Genomic DNA, 16,565 nt, shown 5'->3' with positions numbered 1-16,565 from the left:
ATACCCCATATCTGGCAACATGGCTAGCAGACTGTAGGGAATGCTGTCTGTTCAAGCACATCTGGGCTATGAGAATTATGGACCTAATGAAAGAAAATAGTCATACCCTAAATTACACTATTCTTTCTACCATCACTTCAGACATCTCATCAAATGTCTTGAGCTCAGTAAATGTGAGTTTTATTGCTCAATGATAACCTACTAAGGGAGTCGTACTTTGCATCTGTCTGTAAACCATACCTTCTTTTTATTAACACGTTCATATATTCCTCTATATTCTTAAGAAATCAAGCATTGAATGACTTACTCTATTAACCTATCATTCAAATTTATATTGTTACATTTTTAAATTAAAGAGTAGGCTTAGTATGCAAAATGAGTACTGCATCAAATAATTCAGTGTTGTAATGATTAAATTAAAGTTTTCTGACAATGAAGTTAATTTTCTTTATACACATTCTATGTCAACTTTTAATATTGTCACACATTTATTTCCCTTTCTTCCAAAAAGACTTTTTACTTATAGTGCAATTGTTTTAAAAATGTAGTACTGCTTGAGCCAGAAATAAACACATAATTACTAAGTATCCTTGTATGTCTTAGGCTACTTGTGATTTAGATTGATTACTAACAATAGTTCTTTTTCATTTTTATAGAATTCAGATTACATTGCACTATTTCTCCTCAATGACTTAAATATAAGCTCTATGGCAATCTATTGCTTTTCCTTCTTTTGGTTTCTATGTCATTTTTGAAATTGGTAGAAATTCTGAATTAAATATTAAAAGCAAAAGTACTTCACGGAATTTAAATCACATTGGATTTCATGTGCTCAGAACATGACCAATTCTGAAACTAAAGAGTTCTTATATTATTTTCATCGTTAGAGGATTTATTTAAATTTTTAACAGATTATCTTCCATAATGTATCTACATGATCAAATTGAAGAAATGCTATAACTCTTTTTTGGCTATATTTGAGAAAACAAATTTGTGAATTTCACAGTTGTCCAAGCAGTTGAATGATGCACACTTTGGTTCTATATTTTAAAAGGAAATTAATTAAATGCATTATTTATTGGCTCTTGGAATGGATATCTATGGTCATTCATTGATTACAATAAAAATATGATTCATCATTTTGGCCAAATGGAACCCTTATTTAGAGCATTGACACAGTGTTCATTATAAAAGAATTAAAGACAACCGAACAAGAAATTAGAGGACAAAACATTCTATGCAGTTAAAAATTATGCTAAACCAGAGTTTTACCTGGTAGATATTTTTGATTATATAACCATATTCCTAGCCACTTGCCAACTTTTTAATAGATCTTATTGTGTTCCAGATATTTCTGTTTAAAAAACCGAGATAGTAATTTCACATGTATTCATGACAAAAATATTTTGCTTTCTTTTAGGGAGACTAAAGAGTATGGGCTTTGGCATCAACCAGGTGTTGAGGTTGTAGGGCGTGCAGACAGAGTTTAACTCCTGTATCTGCTATTAGAAGAGCTTTTACCTTACCTCACCTTTCCTTTCCAGGGCTGAATTGTAGTGATAACAGATTTCAAATCAATATCGATCTCCTTTTGCAAAGGCAATTTGAGGTTCCCATGTAAAAACCACTGTGTGTTTTTCATAACATTTTCTCCACTGTTTCATCTGCCTATGGAAAAACTTGCTTTTCTCAATCAGTAGTTCATAGGTTTCTCACATTGTACCTTAATTTTGGTGCCATCAGAGGTGTCTGCCTATTTCTTTGGTATTCTGATGTTTCTCACCATGGACATCATTTGCAGTTGTTCTTAAGGGAGCATGCCTTTCCTGTTTTGCTGCCAATATTTTTTTCATACTGAATGTGAATTGCATTTGCTCTTGAACGATCCTTTTTTTCTCCTTTCCTTCCACTCTCCTTCTCTCCCTCTCTCTCTCTAATTGTCAGGCCCGAGTACTATTTTCTTTTTAACTTTTTTTATTTGGAGATACTTTCAACCTTACAGAAGAGTTGCAAAAATGATCCAGGGCCCATACAGAAAACATAACTCTCCCTAGATACCCAGATCCACGAGTTTAACTTTTTTTTTTGCATGGGCAGGCACTGGGGATCGAACCCAGGTCTCCAGCATGGCAGGCGAGAATGCTGCCACTGAGCCACCATGGCCCGCCCAGATTAATATTTTTGCCACATTTGCTGTATTGTTCTATCTGTCCATCTGTCTATCTATCCATTTTCTGAACATATGCTCCTTGAATGCTTAATATTGCCATGTACATTTAAGAGCAAGAATATTCATTTATGGAACAACTTGCATTGCAGTTATCAAGTTCAAGAAATTTAACATTGATATAAAACTTACAGTTTTTAATCCGTTTTTTTTTTAAAATGTCCCAGTAGCATCCCTTTGAGCATGTTCTTCTAACTTGCTAGATTCCATCCAGAATCAACCACACCTAGCATACCATTTGATGAGATTAATCACATATTGTGGTACCTTTACCACCTTCCATTACTAAAGCTTTCTTCAAACAGAAACCCATTATGCAATAATGCCTCATTCTCCCTGCTACCTGCCCCTGACAGCCTATAATCTAATTTTTGCCTCTATGAGTTTACACATTTCTCAATATTTTCTTTTTAGTTACCGTGTGGCTTAAATGTAACATCCTAAATCTGTAATAATCTCATTTGCTTTGATACCAATTTAACTTCAGTATATGCAAACTATGTTCATAAACGCCTCTGTTCACCACTGTTATGTAGTTCTTGTCATAAATCACATGTGTATATAAGTCCCCAAATCACTGATTTATCTTTATGTTTTATATATTTGCCTTTTATATCTTGTAGGAATTAATAAGTGGAGTTACAACCTTCAAAATATAAGAGCATTGACCTTTATATTTACTCACGTTGTTACCTTTACTGAAATCTTTATTTCTTCATGTGGCTTTAATCTGTTGTTTATTGTCCTTTCCTATCAACCTGCAGAATTCTAGTTAACATCTCTTGTAGGACTGGTCTAGTGGTAATGTATTCCCTCACCTTTTGTTTATTTGGAATATCAATCTCTCCCCCATTTTTATGATTTATTTATTTATTTAATTTATTTTTTCTTAAAAACAGCTTTGAGACATTTTATTATAAAAAATTGGTTATCATATACATAAACTAACAACTTAAAATTTTCATCATTTACTTTATTTTTTAGCTTGACCTTCTAGTAAATCCTTAGCTTCATTGATTTTGGTTGCTAAATAAGGAGATCCTCCCTTGTCTGGGTGATTTAAGAGCATAATTCGTCGATGAGCATCTCTTATTTTTCCTTTATTGGCATTTGGGCTCTGTAATAGCCGCCGCTGAAGGCAGATTTTGGAAGACTTTGAAAAACTTGTTTTACTTGAGGCTCCATATGCTTCATGGCTTGCAAAACATAACGACCTGCAAATCCTGCAGCTGCAATGGTCAGTCCAACTGCTACTACTGTACTGGCCATGGCTCCGGCCGCGGCTCCCCTACCTCCAGCGGGAGCTTACTCATCACAGCCCGCGGTGGCAGCCATAAATGCACGCCTCCACCAGAGCGCCGCGAAATCCTCAGCCGCCGCTCTCCCCCATTTTTAAAAGATAGTTTTGCTACATATAGAATTCTTGGTTGGCAGTTTTTTGCTTATAGAACTTTACATATGTCATCCTACTGCCTTCGTACCCACTAGTTTCTGATGAGAAATCAATACTTAATCTTATCGAGGCTCCCTTGTACATGATATCTTGCTTCTCTCTTGCTGCTCTCAGAATTCTCTTTTTATATTGGCATTTGACAGTTTGATTATAATATGTCACAGTGTGGGTCTATTTGGGCTTATCCTCTGGAATTTGTTGAGTGTCTTGGATGGATATATTGATATCTTTTATTAAATTTGAGAAGTTTTCACTAATTATTTCTTTGAATAGTCTCTCTGTCCCTTTCTCTCTTTCTTGTTCTTCTGGGACTCCCACGGTGCAGATGTTGGGGTGCTCGATGGTGTCCCATAGGTTCCTCAGGCTCGGTTCTCTTTTCTTCATTCTTCTTTCTTTCCATCAGACTGAGTGATCTCAATATGTCTTGTCTTCACATTTCCTAATTCTTTCTTCTTCCAGCTCCAATCTGCTGTTGAATCTCTGTATGAAATTTTTAATTTCTCTTACTGTGGTCTTCAGCTCTGTTTGGTTCCTTTTCATAAGTTATCTGTTGACATTTTCTTTGTCTTCATATGTCGTTTTCCTGATTTTCTTTAGTTTTTTGTCTGTAATTAGCTTTAGCTCTCTGAGCATTTTGAGGGCCATATTTTAAGTCTCTGTCTGATTTGTCCCAGGTCTGGTCCTTTTCAGTGATGGCTCCTAATGCTTTAATCTTCTCCTTTGTTTGGACTGTAGCTCCCTGGTTTTTTTTTTTTTTTTTTTGTATATTTTGGAATTTTCTGGGGAAACATGGACATTTTGCTACTTTAATGTGTTATTGGTGGAATTTAGAATCTGAGACATCTGTTCCTTAAGATTGTATTCAGCTAGTGTTATGATGGAGCTTTCTTGAATTCTAGGAGTTAGCAAAAAAAAAAAGGTGTGTGTATGTGGGGGGAGGAAAACACCTTCCCCTTTCTTTGTGGATTGACCTGTGTAAGTGCTCTTCTCAGGGCTTACTCATATAATGAGTTTGGAGAATAGCTCCAGGCAATAGCATAGGGACCTCTCTGATCCTTTCTGGGTATATGCATCTGGCCCTGGGAATTTCCAATTTACAGGATTCCAAATGTCCCTTCTTCGCTAGGAAAAGTTTTCTCATGTTTTCTGTTCCTGCATTGTCTGTCCTATAGCCGGAAGTTCCTTGCTCCATGTAGCGCACTTTGACAGATCTCCCTCTGCATTTTTTAGGAAAGCTCTGTGAGATGCCTTTTACTTGCAGGACAAATTTTGAGAAGATGAATGCCTCAGACCACTACACACAGATTGGGTCAGACGTACCCTAGGTATTCCTAGTAGGTGCTTAGGATTACTCTCTCCCACCGGAACTGAGACCAGGGATCTGTACTGGGGGGTGTAGGCCAGTTCCATGCTGAGCCAGTGAGGGCTAGTGGAGGAGCCAGTCCAAGTACTGTGAGAGCCTATTGCTTTCAACTAGGCTTTTTCTTGATTCAGCAGTTGCATTGTTAATATAGTCCTTTAATTATTTTCTGAAACTTTGAGAAAGATGTTTCTGTCTGTTCCTGCTGTTTTTCAAAATTTTTGTTGGGGGATGGAGCCCTGAAGCATATCGCTCCACCATCTTGATCCTATCCTGTCTTTTGTGATGGCCCTCCAAGGAGTTAAATTTAGAACAACTCCTTCTGTTGTATTTGCCATCCAGTGTGAATTCACCCATTCAGTGAAACAGTATGCTGACTTCCTCTGGAGAGCTACTCTCCCTGTCTTTGTGGGTTTGGCTGTGATTGACCTCAGTTTCAGAGGTGGGCTCCTGATTGACTAAAAGGATGGCACAGAATCCTTCCCCTCTCCTGAAAGTAATCTGCAATGAACTTGAGCCAATGCAACATGGGATTAAGAATTTTATATGCCTTTGAGGAAAGAAACCCTCTAGGAAGTAAAGTATAAAAAGAGATAAGATATGAAATTGCTCTAGTTAACTTCCTCCATTGAGGATGGCTATCTAAAAATGAAGCAACACCTTTATGTGGAGGAGAACAGAGTCACAGTTGCAGATGGGCTACTAGGTCCTGATGACATTGTTTAAACCTCTGAATCAAATTATGCTTGAAACCATCATGACCCCTTGATTTTCAATTATGTAAATATAAGGAATTCCTTTTTTATTGTAAAAATAACATATGTACAAACACAATAAATTTTAAAACATATCATAACAATTGGTTGTAGAACAGATTTCAGAGTGGTACAAGTTACAATTCCACAAGTTTAATATTTTCCTTCTCGTTGCTCCAAGACACTGGAGACTAAAAGAAATTTCAATATAATAATTCAGCAGTCATACTCATTTGTTAAATCCTATCTTCTCTCTTATAACTCCAACTTCTCCTTTGATCTTTCTCCTAATCTTTAGGGGTATTTGGGCTATGCCCATTCCAACTTTTTTATGTTGGAAAGGGCTATTGATAATATGGGATGGGGGATGGAATTAGTTGATGTTCTGGAGCGGCTGGCCCCTCTGGGTTTCAGGACTTATCTGGCCTAGGAACCCATCTGGAGGCTTTTGGTTTCTGGAAAGTAATCATAGTGCATGGAACCTTTGTAGAATCTCATATAAAGCCCTAAGTATTCTTTAGAGTTGACAGGGATGGTTTTTGTTGGGGTTTGCAAACCATGGTAAATTGCAACATCTAGCTGAAGCTTGAGTAAGAGTAGCCTCCAGAGTAGCCTCTTGACTCTATATGAACTCTCTCAGCCACTGATACCTCATTTGTTACAATTCTTTCCCCCCTTTGGTCAGGAAAACATTGTCAATCCCATGGTGCCAGGACCAGGCTCATCCCTGGGCATCATATCCCATGTTGCCAGGGAGACTTTTACCCCTGGATGTTGCCCCACATGGTGGGTGTGGGGAGGGGCACATAATGATTTCACTTGCAGAGTTGGGCCTAGAGAGTGTGGTGGTTAGGGTCAAGTGTCAACTTGGCCTGGTGAAGGTGCTTAGTTCTATTGCTGTGGACATGAGCCAATGGCATGTGAAACTCATCTGTTGCTGATTACATCTGCAGTCGGCTAGGAGGCATGCCTGCTGCAACGAATGATGTTTTATTTAATTGGCTGGTGCTTAAATGAGAGAGCTCAACATAGCACAGCTCAAGCAGCTCAGCATACCTCATCTCAGCACTCACAGCTCAGCCCAGACCTTTGGCAATCCAGAAAGGAATCACCCTGGGGAAAGTTGCTGGAACTCAGAGGCCTGGGGAGAAGGCCAGCAGAGATTGCCCTGTGCCTTCCCATGTAAGAAAGAACCTCATTTGAAATTTGGCTGTCTTTCCTCTGAAGAACTATATGTTAACTAAATAAACCCCCTTTTGTGGAAAGCCAGTCCATCTCTGATGCCTTGCATTCTGGCAGCTAGTGAACTAGAATAGAAAGAGAGAGAGGCCACATCTGAGCAACAAAAGAGGTTTTCTGGAAGTAACTCTTAGGTATAACTATAGGTAGGCTAGACTACTCTGCTACATAAATAAGCTTCACAAGAGCAAGCCTCAAGATCAAGAGCTTGACCTTTTGACTTAGGAGTCCCTAATGTTTGAGACAGTATCAGGGGTTTCCTTGGTGGTAAAGTCTAATAGTCCCATTTTTTTCTGTCCCATCCCTTAAAAGACTTTACCAGTACTTTAAAATTATCTGCTCAGCATACTCTGGGCTATATCCAGGCATTACATAAAGCTATACAGAACTCAAGCCCTCATTCCCACTCTGGGCTCCATGTGTTTGGGTTGTCTAAATGATCTATCCAGACAGGTTGAATTAGATTATGTGCTACAGAAAATTTAGAATCTGGACAAATTAAACCTCTCTTTCTTTGGTCTCATAGAGTAGGTGAAGTTCTAAAATATAGACAATGTCTTTCTTACCCCTGTATTCTGATTTACCTCAGTCCCAACCTGAGAAATTCCATTTTGACGTGGGTTTTCTGTACTTGACAACAAATGTGATAACACTAACTTTTACTTTCTTCCAAAGTTTTCACTTTAAAGCTCTTGTTGTGCAACCAGGATTTGTTCATTTTCAGGATAATGCTTTTGTGTGGTACAAATTCTTAGTAATGCCATAGGAAAAAAAAGAAAAGAAAATTAAAACCAGTCATTTCAAAAAATGGATGAACATTTGGAATCAGCCCATCCATATAATTATTGCGAAAAATTAAAAAGGAAGAAACTTTGAGAGTATAATTGGTCATTATCTTTCAAATGATATGCCATACTCTGAAGAAAAGATAAACATATGGAAATGATTCCCTAGGGATCATGAAGGATATAATATATTGAATATATATTTTAGGCCAGGCAATATGAAAAATATCTTCCTATGTTTAATGAAAGTTGTCCTGCTATGTTAGCATGGTGCTGACAAGCAGCTTTTTATGTTGACAGTGTAGGATAGTGATCAATAGTGAGGATTTGGAGTTAGACTGCCTGTGCAGCTGAGTGACATTTGGAATTTATTTGACCTTACTATATCTTAGTTCCTTCATTGCTAAAAGTGGGACAATACAATATTAACCTGATAGGGTTTTCATGAGATCTAAATGAACTAATAACTATAAAGCATTTAGAACACTACCTGGTACATAGTAAATGATTCATAAGTATTAACCATTTTTTTATGTCACCTCTTTAAATGAAGAAATAAGGTTGGGGCCCAAGTTGAGCCATTCTCAGTTGGAAGTAATCTAGGCACTCTCTGAATTCCCATGATTCTTTTGGCATTTATTATTTCTTATCTTCATTTACTTATTTATGTATAAGTTTTGCTATTTCTTTCCAAAAAGTTTTGATCCACCTTAACCAGAGTATGACATGGGCATATTAATAAAATAGAAAGGGGAAGCAATATGACAACCACAAGTGCTTTCAAATTTGATTCTGAGTTTCTGGACATCAGGGCACCAAACCCCCCCCCCCCAAAAGACAAACCCAGACTTGATCACCTTTTCAGGATGGAAGTTGCATACTCATTTTTCAGTGAAGAAAAAAATTTTCCTAGTGATAACTCATGAAAGATGTTTCTCATATATAAAAGAGCTGATGTTATATAACAGTTGTACAAGCAGAGATGTATTTTTCATGATTATGTCTTATAATGGACTTTGAAAGGAACCAGTAACAAAGCCTAAGTACACTTTCTGTAAGAGAGTATTTCTTTTCCTGGTATTTACACATTATCTCCCCAAACAGATGGTAAATTCTTTGGGTACAGGCATCAGATCTTTGTGTTTGTATCATCCACTGATCTATTGTAGTTTAACACTAAGAATATATGTGTACTCATTGTATATTGTGGAAAACTCAGTTTCTTAAGTCTGATGTATCTTTATATTTCCCACGATGCTTTGAATGTAAATATTCAGTAAACCTATCTTAAAGATAAGGGATTGTGTTGTCCTGAATGCGACACCAAGTAAATGTAGTCATCATAACTATTGTCTCCAATCCATTGCCACTTCTTCCCTTTTTTCTCCCACTCTACACTTTGGGTAGAAATACTCATTCTCCCAGTAAGAGCCTAGAAGGTATTTCTTTCCCTGACCCTATAAGAGGGGGTTAGGTAGCTTTCTCAATGTGTGTAACGTTATGGTAACACCTCATACCTCATTGTAAATGACATTTTGCTTGTCTCCCAGACTCTCCTTTTCACAATGTCAACTCTGAGTAATGGTGCTTTGTCTTACTCATCTTTGAATCTTCACTCAGGAGATTCTCTCTCTCTCTCTCTCTCTCTGTGTGCGTGTGTGTGTGCATGTGCTTGTGTCTCTGAATGAGCAAATCAACTGCAATTTCTCTGCATGGCATTCAAGATTTTTTCCACATCTTTCTCTTTAATCATCACCATCACCCCTTCCTTTGTATTCAGGACTCTCTCCACTGTGATCCCAGCCAGTCTGCCTTGTTCCTTGTTTCCTGATGAGGCCAAACATGGGAGATTTCCATACTTTTACCCACACTTAAGCTTTTTCTTTTTTTCTATATTTTCCTTCTTCTTTGGCATGTTTCTCAGTCCTCCTACGCTAGAACTAAATCATCCTTGCAGTCCTTTGTACTTTTCTTAGGGCATGTTCCATGTAAGATCATTATTTGTGGTTCTGCCTGTCTTCAGATGACCAGGTGCCAGGCGCTCTCCTTGGTGCTGGGGAAATAACACTGAACCAGACAGACTTGGCATTCCCCCAACTTCCGCTGTAGTGTTTTAGGCCATATTACCCAATAAATATTCGAATGAACAAATAAATTCACCGTCAGTTAATTTGTCATTATAGTGTAAGAGAGGGTCCTCATTTAAACTTTATTACCACTGCTTCTTCAAGTTATTTTGGGAATTATTAAGATATTAAACTTTATAAGCACATCAGTGTATTTATGTACAGTTTCTACTCCTTGTAATCTGAAGTATTTGGCTCTGTAAAAATTTCCATTTTCCTGATATTCTTTGTCATATTCTGATAGTTTCTGAACAGTTTTCTGAATATTTGTTTTTTTGAGTCTGTTAAAAACTATGTATGTAATTTGTACTAAAGATAATTTAGAAATTTTCGTAAACAATTGAGTTTTATGTTTTTAAACTTTCATTGTGCCCATTTTAGTATATAAAATTTCTGTTGTCTAAAGTGTTCTAGGTTATAGCTATAATGAGATTCAAAGTTTTATTTTTTTGTGTGAAAGATGAGTTATATAGCTTTAAAAAACAACCAAATAGTATTTCCTAGTTTTCAGTTTATCTGCTTGCTTGTTTCTTTAATGATATTTTCTTAAGAGTCACTGCACTCAATTAAAAAGACAACAACAAACTTTCTTTTGCATGTAACTGATCCCAGCAGTTTTATTTCTAGAAATGTAGCCTAAGGAAACAATCAAGAATTTACAGGGAGTTAGTTAAATAGATGTTCTCTCCAGCTTTATTTTATAGTAAAGTATTGGAAAATTACCAATAAGAGGAGATTGCATAGATGAATTTTGATATAGCCACAGCAGAAAAAAACACAACCATGAAAAAGATGAAAGTTAAATATTTAATACTTCAAGATGTGTTCCTATTATATTGATTGAAGAAAGAAAATTATAAAACAAAATCCTTAATATCTTTCCGTTTTCCTAAAACGAATACATATATATAAATAGGATATGGAGAAAAAGACTGGAGGGTTATATAGCAGTCAAATCCCCATTTAACACCAATCAAATCCCTGTTTCAGTGTAAAAGCCAAGCTCTTACAGTGTTGACCCAAGCCAACACATTGTAAGCTGGCTACCTCTCTGAATTCGTTTCTTTCCTCAACACGGTACTTTGGTCATACCGACCTCCTTACTGTCCCTTGCCCTGTCCAGTATGTTCTCCTTCTCAGAGCCTCTGCACTAACTCTTGCCTTTGCCTACCACACTCTTCCCCCAGGTATTCCATGGCCCCCTCCCTCCCTCCATTCAGTTCTTCACACAGATAGCACTTTCTCGGTGACACCTATTTAAAGTTGACTCCATTCTTCTGATACTTCCGGGGTTTTTATTTCTTCTCATGTTCTATATAATTTACTTATTTATTTTTAATGTTTTTCCTTCCCCCAATTAATAGCTAGTATTTGCTGAGCACCTAGTATTCACCAAGCACTCTTCTGTATTACTGTATAAACTTATTTAATCCCTATACCAGCCCTGTGAAGTTAGCACTGTTATTATCTGTCTATTGTAGTTGAGGAAACTGAGAAAGAGTGACTTAATAACTTATTCAAGATCATATATGTAGTTTGGACCACAGCCTGGGCAGGCTGCTCCAGAGTCTGGATTTTTAACCATTAATATCTAATGCCTCTTGTTGGAATATAAATTCTATGAGGGCACAAATTTTGTCTGTTTTGGTCAGTGCTGTAAGCACCCTAACCAGCACTTGGCACAGGTGCTCAATATGTATTTGCTGAATGAATGAATATAGATAAAAATACTAACAGTGCCCTTCTACTAATGCTATCATTGACTGTCATTTGAATTTTTTCCTCTTTGCATCAAAATGCCCTTGACTTAATTTGATAGAAAGTCCTACAGAAAAGCAAAAATATGTCTTAACTCACATAATAAAGGATTATCATTAGGGATCCTTGCTTTTTTTTTCTCTTTTCTGCTCTGCCATCTTCACTGTTTTGGCTTAACTCCCCTCATGGTTGTGGGATGGCTGTCATCATTTAAAATGATCACTCACGGATGTGACAGTATCCAGTGGAAGAAGAGGGGCCATCATTTCCTTGTTAAGGCATTGTGGTAGCTTAGAATCATGTGTCTCAGAAAAACATGCTCTTGATCATAATCCATTCCTGTGGATAAGAACCCATTGTAAATAGGGACTTTTGGTGAGGTTACTTCTGTTAAGGTGTGGCCCCCTTAATCCTCTTAATCTTGATGACTCTTGATCCTCTTATTGGAGATCTTACAGAGAAGGCCACAGAGAGAGAAGTCATTGGAAGCACCAGAAGCTGGAAGTCAGTGGAGCCTGGAAGAGAAAAGAGAAGACGCTACTATGTGCATTGCCATGTAATGGAAAGCCAGGGAACCCCAAGGATTTCTGGCCAGCAAGCAGATACTGACCCTGGGAAGAAGTAAGCCTTCTAGCATCCGAAACCATGAGCCAATACACTTCTTTTGTTAAGCCAACCCCGTTGTATGGTATTTGCTTAGCATCTGGGAAACTGAAACAGGTACACTAATCACTGTAACAAATAACTCTGAAGCACTCATAATTTTTTTTTTTTATTAATTAAAAAAATTAACTAACACAACATTTAGAAATCATTCCATTCTACATATGCAATCAGTAATTCTTAATATCATCACATAGATGTGTGATCATCATTTCTTAGTACATTTGCATTGATTTAGGAAAAGAACTAGCAAAACAACAGAAAAAGATATAGAATGATAATATAGAGAAAAATAAAAATAATAATAAAAATAAAAAATAAAAAATATATATATAAAAAAAGAAACAAACAAAAACACAAACAAACAAAAAAACTATAGCTCAGATGCAGCTTCATTCAGTGTTTTAACATAATTACACTACAATTAGATAGTATTGTGCTGTCCATTTTTGAGTTTTTGTATCTAGTTCTGTTGCACAGTCTGTAACCCTTCAACTCCAATTACACATTGTCTTACCCTGTTTCTAACTCCTGATGGTCTCTGTTACCAATGATGTATTCCAAGTTTATTCTCTAATGTCGGTTCACATCAGTGGGACCATACAGTATTTGTCCTTTAGTTTTTGGCTAGTCTCACTCAGCATAATGTTCTCTAGGTCCATCCATGTTATTACATGCTTCATAAGTTTATTCTGTCTTAAAGCTGCATAATATTCCATCGTATGTATATACCACAGTTTGTTTAGCCACTCATCTGTTGATGGACATTTTGGCTGTTTCCATCTCTTTGCAATTGTAAATAATGCTGCTATAAACATTGGTGTGCAAGTGTCTGTTTGTGTCTTTGCCCTTAAGTCCTTTGAGTAGATACCTAGCAATGGTATTGCTGGGTCGTATGGCAATTCTATGTTCAGTTTTTTGAGGAACTGCCAAACTGCCATCCACAGTGGTTGCACCATTTGACATTCCCACCAACAGTGGATAAGTGTGCCTCTTTCTCCGCATCCTCTCCAGCACTTGCCATTTTTTGTTTTGTTGATAATGGCCATTCTGGTGGGTGTGAGATGATATCTCATTGTGGTTTTGATTTGCATTTCTCTAATGGCCAGGGACATTGAGCATCTCTTCATGTGCCTTTTGGCCATTTGTATTTCCTCTTCTGAGAGGTGTCTGTTCAAGTCTTTTTCCCATTTTGTAATTGGGTTGGCTGTCTTTTTGTTGTTGAGTTGAACAATCTCTTTATAAATTCTGGATACTAGGCCTTTATCTGATATGTCGTTTCCAAATATTGTCTCCCATTGTGTAGGCTGTCTTTCTACTTTCTTGATGAAGTTCTTTGATGCACAAAAGTGTTTAATTTTGAAGAGCTCCCATTTATTTATTTCCTTCTTCAGTGCTTTTGCTTTAGGTTTAAGGTCCATAAAACCGCCTCCAATTGTAAGTTTCATAAGATGTCTCCCTACATTTTCCTCCAACTGTTTTATGGTCTTAGACCTAATGTTTGGATCTTTGATCCATTTTGAGTTAACTTTTGTATAGGGTGTGAGATATGGGTCCTCTTTCATTCTTTTGCATATGGATATCCAGTTCTCTAGGCACCATTTATTGAAGAGACTGTTCTGTCCCAGGTGAGTTGGCTTGACTGCCTTATCAAAGATCAAATGTCCATAGATGAGAGGGTCTATATCTGAGCACTCTATTCGATTCCATTGGTCGATATATCTATCTTTATGCCAATACCATGCTGTTTTGACCACTGTGGCTTCATAATATGCCTTAAAGTCCTGCAGCGTTAGACCTCCAGCTTTGTTTTTTTTCCTCAAGATACTTTTAGCAATTCGGGGCACCCTGCCCGTCCAGATAAATTTGCTTATTGGTTTTTCTATTTCTGAAAAATAAGTTGTTGGGATTTTAATTGGTATTGCATTGAATCTGTAAATCAATTTAGGTAGGATTGACATCTTAACTATATTTAGTCTTCCAATCCATGAACATGGTATGCCCTTCCATCTATTTAGGTCTTCTGTGATTTCTTTTAACAGTTTTTTGTAGTTTTCTTTGTATAGGTTTTTTATCTCTTTAGTTAAATTTATTCCTAGGTATTTTATTCTTTTAGTTGCAATTGTAAATGGAATTAGTTTCTTGATTTCCCCCTCAGCTTGTTCATTACTAGTGTATAGAAATGCTGCAGATTTTTGAATGTTGATCTTGTAACCTGCTACTTTGCTGTACTCATTTATTAGCTCTAGTAGTTTTGTTGTGGATTTTTCCGGGTTTTCAATGTATAGTATCATATCGTCTGCAAACAGTGATAGTTTTACTTCTTCCTTTCCAATTTTGATGCCTTGTATTTCTTTTTCTTGTCTAATTGCTCTGGCTAGAACCTCCAACATGATGTTGAATAATAGTGGTGATAATGGACATCCTTGTCTTGTTCCTGATCTTAGGGGAAAAGTTTTCAATTTTTCCCCATTAAGGATGATGTTAGCTGTGGGTTTTTCATATATTCCCTCTATCTTTTTAAGAAAGTTCCCTTGTATTCCTATCTTTTGAAGTGTTTTCAACAGGAAAGGATGTTGAATTTTGTCAAATGCCTTCTCTGCATCAATAGAGATGATCACGTGATGTTTCTGCTTTGATTTGTTGATATGGTGTATTACATTAATTGATTTTCTTGTGTTGAACCATCCTTGCATACCTGGGATGAATCCTACTTGGTCATGATGTATAATTCTTTTAATGTGTTGCTGGATTCTATTTGCTCGAATTTTGTTGAGAATTTTTGCATCTATATTCATTAGAGAGATTGGTCTGTAATTTTCTTTTTTTGTAATATCTTTTCCTGGTTTTGGTATGAGGGTGATGTTGGCTTCATAGAATGAATTAGGTAGCTTTCCCTCCACTTCGATTTTTTTGAAGAGTTTGAGGAGAGTTGGTACTAATTCTTTCTGGAATGTTTGATAGAATTCACATGTGAAGCCATCTGGTCCTGGACTTTTCTTTTTGGGAAACTTTTGAATGACTGATTCAATTTCTTTACTTGTGATTGGTTTGTTGAGGTCATCTATTTCTTCTTGAGTCAAAGTTGGTTGTTCATGCCTTTCCAGGAACCCGTCCATTTCATCTAAATTGTTGTATTTATTAGCCTAAAGTTGTTCGTAGTATCCTGTTATTATCTCTTTTATTTCTGTGAAGTCAGTGGTTATGTCTCCTCTTCCATTTCTGATCTTATTTATTTGAGTCCTCTCTCTTCTTCTTTTTGTCAGTCTTGCTAAGGGCCCATCAATCTTATTGATTTTCTCACAGAACCAACTTCTAGTCTTATTGATTTTCTCTATTGTTTTCATGTTCTCAATTTCATTTATTTCTGCTCTAATCTTTGTTATTTCTTTCCTTTTGTGAAGCACTCATAATTTAACACAGTAGAAGTTTGTTTCTAGCTCATATAAAATCCAAAATTTTTTTTTTATTAATGAGTGACTTTTCCCAAGGTGAAACCAAGATTTTTCTATCTTGTGGTTCACCTTTTTCAATTGAAGATTTCAAGGTCAGCGTGCTTTCATCTAACCAAAAGAGGAAACATCATGGTGGATCCTGTGTGTGAGAACTTAGGGCTTGGTCCAGAAGTGCACATATCACTTCTGCTTATATTCTGTTAGCCTCTGTCACATGGCCACACTTAGCAGCAAGGGAGGCTGGGAAGGTAGACTCCCTGTGGGCTCAGGAAGAAGAAAAGGTTTAGTGATCGGCTGACAGGCTCTGCTTTGTCTTTTTTATTTCACTTTTGGAGTAACAAAACCTACCCTAGTAGGTAGGTTTCTCCTTACTAGGTAACCTTCCATGACACTGGTTACCAGCAGGTAACCTTCCATGACATTGGCCAGAATTGTGTTATATGCTCATGTTTAAACCACTTACTGACAAGAGCTGTGGGGCTATCATTATGCTCCAAAATTAATCTTAACCTACTCCCTGAGCTGAACTGTGCCTGGTTACTGTTTCGGTCATGCAGTGGAGAGTGAGTCCTAGAAGAAATAAAAATGACTTCTTTTAGAGAAATGGCTGTTTGGTCATCAACCAGCAATGACTATTACATTGCTTCTCTGAATTTATAATAGTAATAGTGTATACAACTTTTGTAATTTGGTAAGTCTTTCAGACATCTTTACATATCAGTCCAATAAAGACTGCAAAAATGT

At 36.8% G+C, this 16,565-nt stretch overlaps 1 protein-coding gene and 1 pseudogene across 1 annotated transcript in view; one reads left to right on the top strand and one right to left on the bottom strand.

Moving 5' to 3' along the window:
• The window catches only part of DLGAP2 (DLG associated protein 2), a 1,049,558-nt gene that overhangs the window by 2,773 nt on the left and 1,030,220 nt on the right, over window positions 1-16,565 (top strand). The gene's annotated exons all lie outside the window — the stretch shown is intronic.
• Window positions 3,201-3,540, bottom strand: LOC143676040 (mitochondrial import inner membrane translocase subunit TIM14 pseudogene; annotated as a pseudogene).

This window comes from Tamandua tetradactyla, chromosome 3, assembly GCF_023851605.1.
Source record: "Tamandua tetradactyla isolate mTamTet1 chromosome 3, mTamTet1.pri, whole genome shotgun sequence".
In the NCBI taxonomy this organism is placed as follows: Eukaryota; Metazoa; Chordata; class Mammalia; order Pilosa; family Myrmecophagidae; genus Tamandua; species Tamandua tetradactyla.
Note: the sequence above shows the minus strand (reverse complement) of the source record. Positions and strands in the feature narration are given on the sequence as shown.